Source organism: Adiantum capillus-veneris, chromosome 21, assembly GCF_014529385.1.
Source record: "Adiantum capillus-veneris isolate H3 chromosome 21, ASM1452938v2, whole genome shotgun sequence".
NCBI classification, from domain to species: domain Eukaryota; kingdom Viridiplantae; phylum Streptophyta; class Polypodiopsida; order Polypodiales; family Pteridaceae; genus Adiantum; species Adiantum capillus-veneris.
In genome coordinates, this window is record NC_140951.1 from 144,931,204 (window position 1) to 144,946,607 (window position 15,404).

The following is a 15,404-nucleotide window of genomic DNA, read 5'->3' on the forward strand; positions in this document are numbered from 1 at the left end:
GTTGAAGAAGAAGAGGAATGCAAAGAAGGAGACCCGACCTCTTCCATTGGCCTCTTCTCTTTTCTTCCACAACTCAACCTTTTCAAAAAGAAAAGGAAGAAAGATAAGTTCTCATATTCAAAACCCTTTTCTTGAGGTTATTCTCTCTTACCCCTTTTGCTCTTGTTTCATGTCTTAAAGCATGTGTATGTATGTGAAAGGCTTTTCCCAAAGCCATAACTTTCTTCCTTCATAATTCCCCCTTCTCTAATCTTTTCTCTCATACCATACTAATAAGTATTACCCTAAGGGAATCACCCCTTGCTCACCCATGTTAAGGGCTAGCATGAGGGTTAAACCCTTTTTCTTCTTCTTCACCTAATTAATAACCACTTTCCCCCTTATGCTAAGGAGATCTTGCTTAAATCATGAAGAAAACCTTGAGTAGAACTTCTTCTTATTATTTTCCCCTTCTTATGCCAAAATGTTAATCATGCATTGAATATGCATAAAGTAGGAAGAGTTAATGTTGTTGTTATTTAAGGTGACGTCTTGTGGAAGGATTACCCCCATGCTCTATAAGAAGAAGCTTGTATGGTTCATACTTGTGTAATGAAGTTTCAAAGAGATAATGGTAAATGTGTATGAGAGTATTCTTGTCTTTTAAGGAATGTAGGTTAAGAGTTGATTTAGGAACAAGCATATGTCCAAAGTTTAAGGAGAGGGATCCATGTCTAGGATAATGAAGACAAGAGGAAATTAGAAGGAGCTCATGTCTTTTTCAAAGATGTCTCTTTAATTGTTTTGACTCTCATCAAGCACCTTTCTATTAGAGGCTTCCAAAGTACAATGAAGAAGAGGAGGAGAGGCCATATCTTCCCTTGACTTTGATGCAACAGGATATGCCCTTCATCGATTATAATTAGAATAAGATATAATTTGGTAATTGTAATTATTCTTTCAAGTTAGCCAAGCCAATGGCTTGTGCAAATTGTAACTATTCTTTGAGTGTCCACAAGGGCGTAAGTGTTGAGTAAGAGTGGAGTAATTTAGAGTACGAAAGTGGTTCAATTGCATATGCACTCCACGATTAAGGATAGAGTTAAGACTCCTCGCATAAAGAAATGGATTCAAAGGAGAACAAATTAGGAAAAAGCCATAAAATATCAATGCATAGTAAATAAAATAAAAGCATGTTTAACTTAGAAAAACATAGCAAAGAAAGGAACCATTAATCATCAATGCATAGTAAAGCACCTCCCCCTGTGGGCCCTCTGGTGTGTCGGGAAATAAAAAATAAAAAAAATTGAATCAAACAACCATCCTAATCCTAATGGGTCGAAACCATTAATTAATGCTTCAGATTCCAAGATCCCCCCAAAAGTCTAGAAAAGAAAAAATCATGCATGTCGCCATCATTGCCATGTCTCCACGAGCCGCCCTTGCCATCGCCATCTCTGTGTTCTGCTTCTACCCTTCACCATGGCACGCGGTTCATTTCGCTATGATCGAGGCCATTGTAGCAGTACTCCTCCCTCTCCCCCCCTCTCTCTCTCTCCCTCTCTCGGCTGGCCACTGTTACACTCTGTGCCTTCGTCCCATCAACTCCAGCATGCCATCTCTCCTCGTGTTCTTCCTCCACACACCCCCTCCTTGTCCTCAATTTTTTAATCTTTTTCTTTAAAACTCTGTGAGGTGTACAAATGTATGCATTCATACATACGCACATATAAATGTCTGAATTGAAGAGGGATAACGGAGAACAGAGAGAAGGGACGTGGTAAGTTCTGGTAATGATGGACTCCTGAGATGGTCTCTCCTTAAAACTACAGCAAATCAAGAATAGGATGAGAATCGTCAGTGCCATTGGCGAGTTCCAACTTTTATCGACCGTCCACAAGTGGACATAATAAAAAAACCTCCTCGGCAAACCCTCCTCCATACCAGGCCCTCTCTCGCCTGCTGCTTGCGTTTTAGCTGCTAAATTTCCAAATTGCCTAGCTTCAGGATGGCCGCTTCCCAACCACGTCATCATCACATTAACGCTATCAGCCCAGCACACATAATCAACCTTGCAGCCAAGATGTCGGCAACAACATGCCACTTCTGCTCATGCTCTGTGTTGGCAACAATGTTGCATCCTGGTATGCTTCTCCTCTCCTTATCGCCATTGCATATTGCACACTCATCCTCGACCACTCCTTATCACCGCTGCCTTCACAAGGTTTTGTTGCAGACGTGTGCGAGACAAAGAAGATCCCTCCCTTCCTGCTGCCTCGTCAGCTCTAAACGCATTGTGTGCGCCAACTGCCAGGCTTTTAAAGGGAGCAATGGATCCTCCAACCCGTTGAGAGCTTGTCTCAACCTCCAGCTTCTTCGGCTTTGCAACGCACTCTCAGTTCCTTCAACGCCTTCTATCACACAACCTTGCACAGTGCACAGACAAAAATTTCTCTCTCTCTCTCTCTCTCTCTCTCCGCCCATCTTTACAGCTGTCAACAAAAGTCTCATTTTATCTCTCTCTCTCTTCTTTTCGCGTGCCCACTTTTTCTTGAAGACAAAAAGGAAATCCTTCAAGATACCCCTTGAAACACCCCAAAACCAAAATTGGCCTGGCCTACTCACGCATAATAAGAACTAACATACATGGAACAAAATGACTTGTCCCCCATAACCATTGTTGAAAATAAGTCATTTCACTTTTCAACAAGAAACAAGTGTAGCAGGTATGTAATAAACCAAATTGCATAGTTGATCACCATCTCATGAGAAGATGTAACTTAGTTATTCTCGTAACTGTAACTGTAACTATAACTGGGTCCAAATTAATTTCATTAATTAATTTCTTCCTCAGATTCGTGCCACCCCTTAGCTTTCAACATTAAGCTCCTACTTGCAACCGATGCACACGTTGGGTGTCTTGCGCTCGGCCCCTTCCTCTGGCGGCGATGGTTGGCTCTCTGTCTCACCTCATATCATCACACCTTTCCTCGCATCGTCCTCCCTACCTTCGTGTCCCTTCACGGCGAGAGATGTCGTTCCACAAGCTTCTTGCCCTGGTCAATCGCCTGCGGCAATGCCTGTGCGTTGCAGGTTGAGAGAGAGAGAGAGAGAGAGAGAGAGAGAGAGAGAGAGAGAGAGAGAGAGAGCACACGCTGTGCAGGCCATCGCGACCTCCCTACCTCCCTATCCCTTCACGGCGAGAGATGCCGCTCCACAAGGTTCGTGCCCTGGTCAGTCGCCTGCGGCAATGCCTTTGTGTTGCAGGTTGAGAAAGAGAGAGAGAGACACAGTGCACGCTGTGCAGGCCACCCGGGTGCAGCTCGACACAGACCACAACTCCACAGCCGTGCACCACAGTCGACACAGACTGCCGCGTCCGCCTCTCGCCCGAGTCCACGAAATGGACAAACTTCACCGGCTACGCACCTGCAAAAAAAATCCCCACGTTTCAAGCAGCTGTTGACACGGGGCTCTGCGCCCACCGGCTTTGTCACGTGCAGTTTTTTTTTCCTTTACTTTTCGGCCAGCATCTCATGAGATACGCTGTAATTCGAGCTGCTTGCAGAATTGGGACCACATACTTGCACTACAATGATTGCAATGCACAAACACAAACTTCACTTATGGTCAAACTCACTTTTTTTCCTTGTATGATTTCAAGTTTGTTTTCATTATCAGGGAAGGGGTCAAGGGAACGCTTCCGCGAAGATGTCTTGTGGATTGCTTCACCAAGACTGGAGGTTATTGCCTCTCAAAGATGCCCTGTGGACGCTAAAACCGGGATGCGAGTAGGATTGGGGTAAACTTGAAATTTGCGACGAGACCAAAACAAGAAACTACTTGAGACCTCATATTATTTTTCTTGAAAGCATTGCCTTCCTTCCATTAGAAAGAATTAGGAACTAAGGAGTTAACTCAAAGAATGTAATGAAAGATTTCACACTATGATAAGAAAAAGGAACCAGAAGTTGGTTAGAGGATGACACAACACAACATAGTAGCTATTTTAGAATTACTAAGTTGTCTTCCAAATTGTTAAAAAGGCCAATGCAAAAGTGATTTCGTAGAATTCCCAGAGACTGACCCTTTCTGGCTAGGGTTGATAACCGTGGAGTTTATGTTGAACTCATAGAAAGACCGGGGTGGATGGATCCGTAGTACTTTTTGGAATGGAGCCTTTTTTGGCTAAGGTTGATAACCATTGAGTAGATGCCTTTGATTGGGTAAAGTACTCCCAAATTGGGATCGAAAAATGGCTTAGTTCAGGGTAAGCCTGATGTCGATGCTCTCGTAGAGTTAAGGATTGAGAAGAGAGCCTGAGACCTCTTGCCGGGAAGAGGGAGATGTGAAACAGTTGTTTGCTCAAACCTTTTATATATGGGGGGAGGTTGTGAATAATAAGGAATTTGGTTTTTGAAATTGTTTGGGGAAAAGGAAACTGGAAAGGCTAGGAACTAAGGTCATCCTCTTTGCCAAACATCTTGGCAGCCCAACTTCTTGAATGGAAAACTTAAAAGAAATGAATTGATTAGATTATTAAAAAGATTCTCCCAAACTTAAAAGATATAAGTAATATTGTGCCAGGTGCCGCGTGTATGTGGCAGAGGAGATCGAGAATCCATGGCCTATAGAGGATGGAACCTTGGGGGAAGTAAATGTATCTGCATGTCTAGTAAGGGAAACTAGCTACAAGTAAATAGTACCAACATAAGGAAGTAAGGAATTAAAATCTTGTCCCAAAAATTGGCGGGAACAGCCATCCAATTGTCCCTTACTCAAGGGTATGCAACAATATGTCTGCTGCTTGACAATGTTTGCCCTTGTCTTTCAATCTTGTATTCCTAGTAGATAGTACTACCTTGGGAAAGAGGACAATTGTTGGGACAGTTTGGTGGGTGGTGGAGTCCGGAGGGTATCTTGTTGGCGGGACGTTGATTATAAATTTCTCTTTTCCACGGGCAAATGGGTTTTCATTTTACGGAGTGGGGATCAAACTGGGACCAAGGGAATAATGAGCAGTAGTAGAGGTAAGGAAACCCTCCTCTAAGGGGAACATACCAACCACCATGCCTAGGTGACCACCGAAAAAAAGGCGTGGATATTCGTGAACCACGAAGGAAGAAACTAGAGTGCTCCCACCAGTAGATCCTGGAAGATTGAGTGCAAGTTGCTCCTGCTAATTCATTTCCTACCCCACAAAAAGATGTGCTTCTTTCTTCCAATTTATGTCCTTGGTGGACCATTTTCTCACTCTCCTTGGTTAGAAATTGGTGAAGCCATGTGTAGTCGCCGATTCAACACAAAGAATCCCTTCTTACATACTGTCTTCTACACCCAGCAATTTGTAATTTTCTCAAGGACTGGGTTTTATGGTCCATCTTACTGGATCTAGAAAGCCTATGGCTTATACTTTTTTTTTTGGAAAATTTTGGGGATCCTATCTATATTATGCTCACCTTTTTGTAATCAACCCTTACATGTAATCTGACACACATATATATTTATGTAATTAACATTTGGAAATTAATGAAACTAAGTTTCCTATTTTGGACTAATACCAAGGTCTTGTTTTCTCAAATGGCTTGGAGGTCAGCTGAAGAACAAGCTCTTACTATTATACATGATCATCTTTGGTGCTCTAACCTTCCAAAAAATCTTGCATTTTATGATTCAGTCAAGAAAGTTCTTTTTCCTAGAAAAAAATGGGTATGGGAGCAAGAATATTGGTGTACCTATAAGGGTATGACCAAGTATAAAGGGGGAGGGGATTACGGCCCCTTTCCCCTGCCCCTCTATACTAAGTATAAAGGGTTTGATGTTGCCTGACTTGAGAAAACAGTTTAATTTTGTTCAGTTTCGTTCAACCACACAAAAATTGGAATCTTCCTATTTGAATTGTTTTTTAATTCAGCATGTTCTATATCCCGCTTTTGGAGCAGTTAATGGTTTGTGTGACTAATGAATACCTTTTGAACTGGCTTTTGAGCCTCATGATTTATTCATTGTGGATAGCTACCATCGAGGTAAGCTATCTCCCGCTTCCCGTGTTCCAATCCCATTACGTTACCTAATTACTACCACATTGTTGAACAGAGGAAGCTAAATTCCTTAATTATTTCTAGTACAGTGTTCGTTAAGCCAACCTTTCAACCCTTCTTTTCCAAACAGTATAAAACAATCTTTCATTTCATCAAAAACACCATTGAACTTTAAACTTTTACTGACTATAAACATCATCACTTTGCCTCACCGGCATTATAAGTATTTTCAATTACTTGTGGCTTAACCAGTCCACAAGTCTGTCAGATTATCTAGAAGTTTTAGCTCTCAACTCAAGCTACTCAACCAGGAGGAGGTACCAAGGGACCATGAATAAGCGTCAGCTTGGTAGGGTTCAACTTTGCACCATCTGTCTTCGTACCCAGGAAAAACAGACAGCTCATCCGCCCTTCTGTGGTACGGGCAATCGGGTTAACCACCCGGCATTGGGCTAACCACCTAGCATCGGCTAGCCACCGGCATCGGGTTAATGACCCGGCATCGGGCTCACCACCCGGCATAGGGCTCACCACCCAGTATTCCAACATATTCACAAAGCTTTTTAACAACTGGCCATAAACTAAGACTAATCTTTAAAGACTTAAGTGATCCTTTATAAACAAGAACCTTTATTTACCGCCAGCCTACAAGTTGTTGTTCAAGTAGGCCGTGCCAATTTTGTTTTTGGGGTTCATTAGAGGGTATCTTATGAGATACTCTCTTTGTATCAAAAGGGAAAGTGGAATGGGTGGGCAACAAAAACAGTCGTGGCAAAAGAGGGAGAAGAAGTTGCTAGGTGTTTCACAGAGGTGACATCCCTCTCTCTTGCACGTATGTGGAGCCGTTTGCAACTCTCTCCCTCTTCGTTCGTTTCTGCCTAGGAGGAGGAGTGAGTGTCGTATCGGCTCTCTCTCTCTCTCTCTCTCTCTCTCTCTCTCTCTCTCTCGCGCGCGTTTCTGCACAGAGCGGGAGTCGCTCTCTTTCTTGTTGTTCTGCAGGCACACAATCTCTCTCTCTCGCGGCTGAATGCAAGGAGTGTTATCTGTCCGTTTTAGTCTGTAGTGTGGGCACACTGGCCCGCATGCAGGCATTGCAACCCCAATGGGCATGAATACTTTGCATCTAATAGCATGGTGAGAATGGAATTTGTCAGCAAGGCAACTGCAGAGTAGGACGACCTGCTTGGTGCTACAGGAGCTCATGTAAGGGAGGTACTGTGCGCATCAATCTCTAGGGCAAGGCAGATCAGAGACAGATGGTGCGAGTTTATCTACAAGGTAGTAATGGGCTGTGTAGAGCCTGGGGGGCTAGGATGTGGCGACAGGCCCAAGTCCTTTTGCCTTTGAGCGAGAAGATTCCCTCAGAATCTCAGAGACAAATTCCAGCTCGCCGATTGAGCGCCAAGATCAAAGGATGGCTTCACGAGTTCTCTCTCTCTCTCTCTCTCTCTCTCTCTCTCTCTCTCTCTGTCTGTCTCTCTCTCTCTCGCTACGTTGGTTTGTGAGATAGTAACAATCTCTCATGGGGTAGGGCTGTGTGCAAGGCCAAGGGACGAGAATGGAGCCGGAATGAGGCTGTGAGAAGAAGGAGTCGATGGGGGGTTGTAGGTGATGGTATGCATCTCATAGATTGTGTATGACCTGGTGTAGAGAAGGGCATATGATCTGCCTGCTTGGTGAGAGAAGGGAATGGGAGACACAACTATGCAGACCCAGCCATGGCGAGAGGGGGTGAGGGACCAGCTACACGCAGGCAATGATGGCGACAGGGGTAGGGCCTTTTCCTTTTAAATGGGAAGATTCCCAAGAGAATCTCCGGGGGTAATTAATGTATTTGGAGAGTGGATCCAGTAGTAGTAGGGGGTACCGTTCTTCATTAAAACAAAACACTTCTAATTCCCTGACCTAGGTTGTCCGTCCAGTCTAGGGTTATTCACCCTTCCTTCCTTGAGGTCTTCCACCTTTATTGTCGCATGTCTGGACGAGGGCATAGGTATAAATAAGTAATTTTCTTGGCTAGAACCGTAGTTCTTGCCATACAAACTTAACTGGCAATCAGTATGAATACATAGGTATAAACAAGTAATTTTCTCAGCTAGAACCGTAGTTCTTGCCATACAAACTTAAGTGGCAATCACTATGGAATACATTCTTTTGAAATAATTGTGAATACATATGCCATTGTTTCCACTTGACTATTGTCAAGTTTTTTCCTGGTCCGTTTTCCATTCGGGTTCCCTAAGATTTTTTTGGGTCTTGCGCATATGCAATGATTATTTAACTTCTTAAGTTACTTGAATAAGGATCCACCTCTTGGGTTGCTCGGGAAACCGTTTGCGTCTGGTTCTCCTCGCCTTGTTGTTCTTCTGTTGGAGCTTTTCCCTTTTCTTCTGCCAACAATCGTTCCTGATCACGGCTTGTTGCGGCCTCGTTGGAATTTCGGCTTACTCGGGCCCGCTTAGGAGTCATCTTAACTAGATGCTTTAAAACGAAGAGAAATCCAATTTAACTTTTTCTGCATAACTAGGTTATTGGGGATGCCCTGATGCATCAATTTTCATCAAAGATTGGAATTTATTTCATTTACTCATGATGATGCAGGAAATCTCCCTTCCTTTCCAAGATCATCATTGGTTTAATGTAATATTATCTTGAAGGTATTTTACCCTTTTAAGTTGATGCTTATTTAAATTGTCCGCCCTTCTGCGGATTTTTCCTTTGATTGAGAGAAACTTTTATTTTAAAATATCAATGTTCATCTTAGGGAAATTGGACAAGAATAGGTCCATCCTTTTCCCTTAATTCCTTGTAACTTCTAATTTAAAAATAAACCTAGATTTGGCTTGGAAAATTAATCTTCCAAGAATTTTTGACCTAAAAGTGGGTCTAGTATTTTTTCTCAAGGAATTTGAGAGTAATTATTAGATTCCCAAAGGCTTATAATTTTTGGATCATAACTTCTATTTTTCCCTTCGAGAAATAATGTAATTTTCCTTGAAAATCAGGTTTTAGCTAATCAAATGGCTTCAATTTGATATATCATAATTTCCTAAGGTAATTTTCAACCTAAATAACCCTTGGTAATTTTCTTAGTTTAAGGAAAAATCAACTCCTAATTTTCCCAATTAAACTAGCTATGAAATAAATCATAGTAGTTTTTACTAAAGCTCAATAATTTTCATGGTAATTATCCTAAGCTCTAAATAGATCTAAGAATTTGAGATAAATAATAAATCCCTAAGTTAATTATTTTTCTATTAATAACCCTTAAAATAGTGCCAAAAAGTGGCCTTTTTAGGGTTTTTAGTTACCAAATGATCTCTAAAAGCTAAACCATATTTTTTGGAGCTTCTTCATACTATACAAAACCTATGGTAATTTTCTCAAGTCTGGGAAAAATCAAATTCTATTTTTCCCTTCAAAAATGAACCTTAAATAAATCATAATAAATAATCTAAGCTTCAATAAATCAAGGGGTATTTATCCTAGCTTTATCTCAGTATAATGGAGCTGAGATAAATATCTTGAGGCATAATTCTGACAGAAAGTGTTTTTAAACCCTAAAATAGTGTCAATTTAGAACTATTTAGACCTAATAATTAGTAAATTAAGAATATCTTTGATTTTTGCCAGAATAGACTACGTTTTACCTTGATTTAGGTCTCACAATAAACCTACTTAATTTCAACAAAAACCCCGATAGGATTTTTATGTAAATGCTATTGAAATTCTGCAATAAATAGGATAGGACCTAATTCCATTTAAAAAAAATAGGCTCCTTTGATACACATAGCCTAAATTTACCAATCTTTGGCCTTTTTAATTAAGATTTAATTAATTGCAAATTTACAGAGATGATTAGATGCTAATAGGCTGAGAATTAAAAGCCTAATCAACCATAAATTTTTCCATCCCTCAATCTATTGTATATAAATCATCAATTTCCACCTAAAATTGCCTACTTTTAGGCTTAATTACATGCTTAATTTCCACTAATCCAATACACACATAAACTTGGATTAGGGATCATTTAAAATCAAAGAATTAAGTGCTCTTAATACCCTTAATTAACCTAGTTTTGATCAATCTAATAATGCCTTGCACATATGCTCAAAATTGCCCACTAGAATCACATAATTATGCTCTATTTTTTGGCATAATTATCACTAATCATAGATGCTTTTAGATATGATTTAGATCAGAATTTCCATGAGAAAATCATGAGGGTAATCAATCATTCACTAATGAGTTTTTAATCATCAAAACTATGCATTAATTTCACTAGTTTTCTAGCAATTAAGAAAAGAAAAGGGGTTAACTACCTGGGTTACTACTTTGATGAAGATCAATTTGCTGGGAGGTCTTTGATCCTCTTCACTTCAGCCCTTGCTATAATCCTCTTGCCTTGCTTCAATTCTTCTTGCTTATAGTGCTAATTATGATTATCTATGCTTGATTATGAGTAAAAAGTACCCCACAATTGATGAAGAGAACCTTATATAGGTGAGAGAGGAGGATGATGATGTAGATGATGATGAAGTGTAGCCCATACACACACACACACACCTCAAAAAATCGAATTTTTATCAATAAGGAAGGAGAGATGGTCTAAAAATGAAGTATGGGAAGAATGTGGGTCATCTCACTTGCTTGGAGCCATTTGGTTGGTTGAAACTTAAATCACTACTTACCCCTTCCTTTTATCTTTTGCAAGAGAAATCCCAAGCCTTTCCAATTGATTTAATTTAATGAGGATGTGGATCTTACCCCTCACATAAAGTATTAGATAGGTTAGCAGATCAAGACTCCGCTCCCCATAGCAGACTAGGTAGTTACTAGCATTTTTTCCAACTTTTTAATACACAGTTTTTAGGGAAATCCTTAGGAATTTATTTGCTCAAATGTACATATTTTAGGGACATTACAGCGCATATGCACTTGCATTAGGTCTAATGCATGTGCACTAGCGCATATGCAAGTGCATATGGGAATATGCATGTGCATTAGCGCTAATGCATGTGCATATGCACATATGCACTTGCATTAGCGCTAATGCAAGTACATTAATGCATATGCATATGCATTATCGCTAATACATGTGCATTAGCGCATATGCACTTGCACTAGTATATATGCATTTGCATTAGTGCTAATGCAAGTGCATATGCACATATGCATGTGCATTAGTGTATTAGCGCAGTGCATATGCGCATATGCATGTGCATTAGTGCATATGCACATATGCATGTGCATTAGTGCATGTACACTTGCATTAGCGCATATGCCCATGTGCATTAGTGCATATGCACTTGCATTACATATATGCAAGTGCATTAGCGCATATGCAAGTGCATTAGCACATATGTAAGTGCATTAGCGCTAATGCATGTGTATTAGTGCATATACACGCATTAGCGCTAATGCGTGTGCATTAGCGCATGTACAAGTGCATATGCGCTAATGCACACATTAGTACTAATGCGTGTGCATTAGCGCATGTACAAGTGCATATGCGCTAATGCATGTGCATTAGCACATATGCACTTGCATTAGCGCTAATGCAAGTGCATTAGTGCATATACACATATGCATGTGCAATAATGCTAATGCATGTGCATTAGCACATATGCATATACATTAGTGCATATGCACTTGCATTAGCGCTAATGCATGTGCATTAGAGTATATGCCAATGCATATGTGCATATGCATGTGCATTAGTGCATATGCACTTGCATTAGCACTAATGCATGTGCTTTAGCGAATATGCATGTGCATTAGCACATGTGCACTTGCATTAGTACATATGCAAGTGCATATGCGCATATGCATATGCAATAGTGCTAATGCAAGTGCATATTCACTAATACATTTGCATTAGCACTAATGCAAGTGCACATGCGCATATGCATGTGCATTAGCATATATGCACTTGCATTAACGCTAATGCATGTGCATTAGTGGATATACAAGTACATATGTGCATATGCATGTGCATTAGCAAATATGCACTTGCATTAACGCATATGCAAGTGCATATGTGCATATGCAAAAGCATATGCGTATATGAATGTGCATTACCGCATATGCATGTGCATTAGCGTATATTCACTTGCATTAGCGCAAATGCGTGTGCATTAGTGCATATGCATGTGCATTAGCGATAATGCAAGTGCATATGCACTAACGCAATTGCATTAGCGCTAATGCAAGTGCATATGTCCTAACGCACTTGCATTAGTACTAATGCAAGTGCATATGCGCAATTGCAAGTGCATATACGCATATGCATGTGCATTATTGCTAATGCATGTTCATTACCGCATATGCACTTGCATTAGTGCTAATGCATGTGCATATGTGTATATGCACTTGCATTAGTGATAATGCAAGTGCACTAGCACATATGCATGTGCATTAGCGCATATGCAAGTGCATATGCGCTTATGCATGTGTATTAGTGTATATACACTTGCATTAGTGCTAATGCAAGTGCTTTAGCACATATGCATGTGTATATACACTAATGCACATGCATATGCGCTAATGCAAGTGCATATGTGCTAATACAAGTGCATATGCGCTAAGGCACATACATATGTGCATATGCACTTGCATATGCGCTAATGTATGTGCATAAGCGTATATGTACTTGCATTAGTCCTAATGGAAGTGCATTAGCATATATGCATATATGAGTGTGTGTATATATGCATGTATGTGTGTGTATGCATGCATGAATGTGCATATGCATGCATGTGTGTGTGTATGCATGTATGTGTGCGTGTGTATGATAAGAAGAAGAGAGTATGTGGGCTTACCTTGGTTAGGGCTTCGATGGAAAGTCTTGCCGCCTTGCACGCCTTGTCATCTTATACGCCTTGCCGCCTTGCTGCCTTGCACGCCTTGTCGCTTTACAAGGTGTGTGTGTGTGTGTGTGTGTGTGTGTTGTGTTGTGTGAAAGATAATAGGAAGGGAGGGGAAGCTAAGAGTGAAGATGAAGAGGAAGGAGATTAACGTGTGTGTGTGGGGGGGGGAGAGAGAGGGGAGGGGATAATGGTATGTGTGTGTGTGGGGAGGGAGGGTGTTAGGCCAAGGGCAGGGCCAAGGGCCAGGACGGACATGCGGTCAAGGGGCGCTATATTTAGGGGCTAGGAGTCTATATATGGCACGGTTGGGTGGAGAGTTGCATGGTCCAGTCCCCAGCAGTCTTACACTGGTAGCAGAGCTCAGGGGAGAGGAGGAGGCAGTAGGGAGCTATGGAGGGGGGAAGCATGGCGTTCTCTCTCTCTCTCTCTCTCTCTCTCTCATAAAATCTAATATCTAACCAACCCAAATGATTTTCTCATATTAAATTGATCACTTAATGTGGGAGAATAAACGGGAACAAGTGTTAAGATATAGATATGTGCTTATAGATCTATCTTAACACGGGGCCAATAGTAAAGGGGCCCAAATGGGAGATGGTCTATCAAGAGCAAGGCTAACCAATGGAGCATAAGACCTTAGGGTTAGCTTCATTGAAGACCTCCAATAATGTGTGTAAAAGTCCTTTGACCTTAGGTAAGCTAGGGCTGAGCTTGAGGTGGGAACCCGGCCCAAGCTCGAGGTGCTTGACCTGCTTGAGGTGCTTGTCGTGCTTGAGGTGTTTGTCCTGCTTGAGGTGCTTGATTAAGATGCTTGAGGTGCTTGACTTACTCCATGCTTGAGGTTCTTGACTTGCCGCTTGATTGAGGTGCTTGAGGTGCCTTGACATGCTTGCTTGAGATGCTTGTGGGAATACCCCCTAGTCCAAGTGCTTTGTCATGCTTGATGACTAAGGTGCTTGAGCTCCTAAAGTCTAAAGCATCCCTACAAGAGGGGGGGCGAGCCCTTTTCCTAGGGATTAGAGAGAGAACACACATTCACACTCACAAGGGAAGCCTCAGCTTGAAGAGGCAGCAAGGACACATGTCAGGCCCCTACCCATGTTACCTTCATGTGTTGCTTGAAGCCTATTGGCTAGGATTCAAAGGGGTCCAATGATAAATTACTTGAATTATCTAATTGTTTTTTTTTTCATTTATCAAGTCCTCTTTCTCAAAGGGGAAAGGGGGACACTTGTCCCAAGGCTACCCATGTTGCTTGTAATGGCTCCTGCTTGTGATTGGCTAGGCCTGGAGGGGTCCAATGAGCTTCAAGCATGAGCTACAAGGGGGGGTCGACCCAAGCAAGCTAGGGGGGTGCTTAGGGGGTATAATCACCCACACACACTCACAAGCACTCTCATTGTGTACTATGCAAAGTGCAAGAGCTCCCTCTCCTTCTCCAAGCAAGTAGAGGTTGAGAGCCTACACCAACACTCTTGGCTATGGAGTGCAAATCCAACCAAGAGCCATGCTTTAATGCTTAAGCTTGCCATCTTCTTCTTCTTCATTACTATGCTATTATGTATGCTAGCAACAAGAGTATGATAAGTGAGGAACTAATTCTTTCTCCTACAAAATGTTTCTTCTTCCTCTTCCCTACCCTCATTCCCTGCTAGCTCTCTCCACCTTTGAAGGTGTTTGAGGTCTTGGGACTGAAGCTTGGTATAGTTAAAGCTTTCTTCAAGTTTAGGTTATGCTATGATGGTGATGCATGAAGCTTTCCATCTTCATTGCTTCACCTAGGTCACAAGGAACACAAAGAATGTATTGTAACAAGTCTCTCTTTATGGGAGAAATCATAATACAAATGCCTATTGGAGGGGGGACCGGCTCCACATAAATCCGGTCCTCAACTGTTGTCATGTTCTCTAAATTCTCTCTCTTGCAAAATTATTGTCTATGCCAAGTTAACTAACTGCTATGATTATGTTGCTATCTTCAATTATGTCTACCCGCTATGCTCACAAAATCATTTCTTGAAAGTACTCTCATTAAATTCCGCTATTCTCAAATTGAATAGGCAAATTCCATTACACTCTCTCTCTCTCTCTCTCTCTCTCTCTCTCTCTCTCTCTCTCTCTCTCTCTCTCTCTCTCTCTCTCTCTCTCTCTCTCTCTCTCTCTCTCTCCGGTCGTGGACAAGCCGACAGTGCATGGCCATGGGAAGGGCTGCTCCACAGGCGGGGAAGGCTGGGTCGAGATGCAAGCGGCGTGTGCAAGGCCTCTTGAGGCGGGAGGAGATGGCTCATCGACAGGCTCCAAATCGCTCGTGGTCAGCCTAGTTGGGAGCGCGAGGCGAAGCCGGAGCAAACCCGACTCAGCTGAGGGTGCATCCGAGCAACGCGCGGAGCCCGATCTCCCTTTCTCTCTCACGGCGGCTCTGTGGAGAACTCCATCGCCCAGCGAGTTTGCTGGTTTCACATCAAGATGCCCTAAGGCCAAAGGCCTTGGGCAATTAAATTGAATTAGGGGATGCT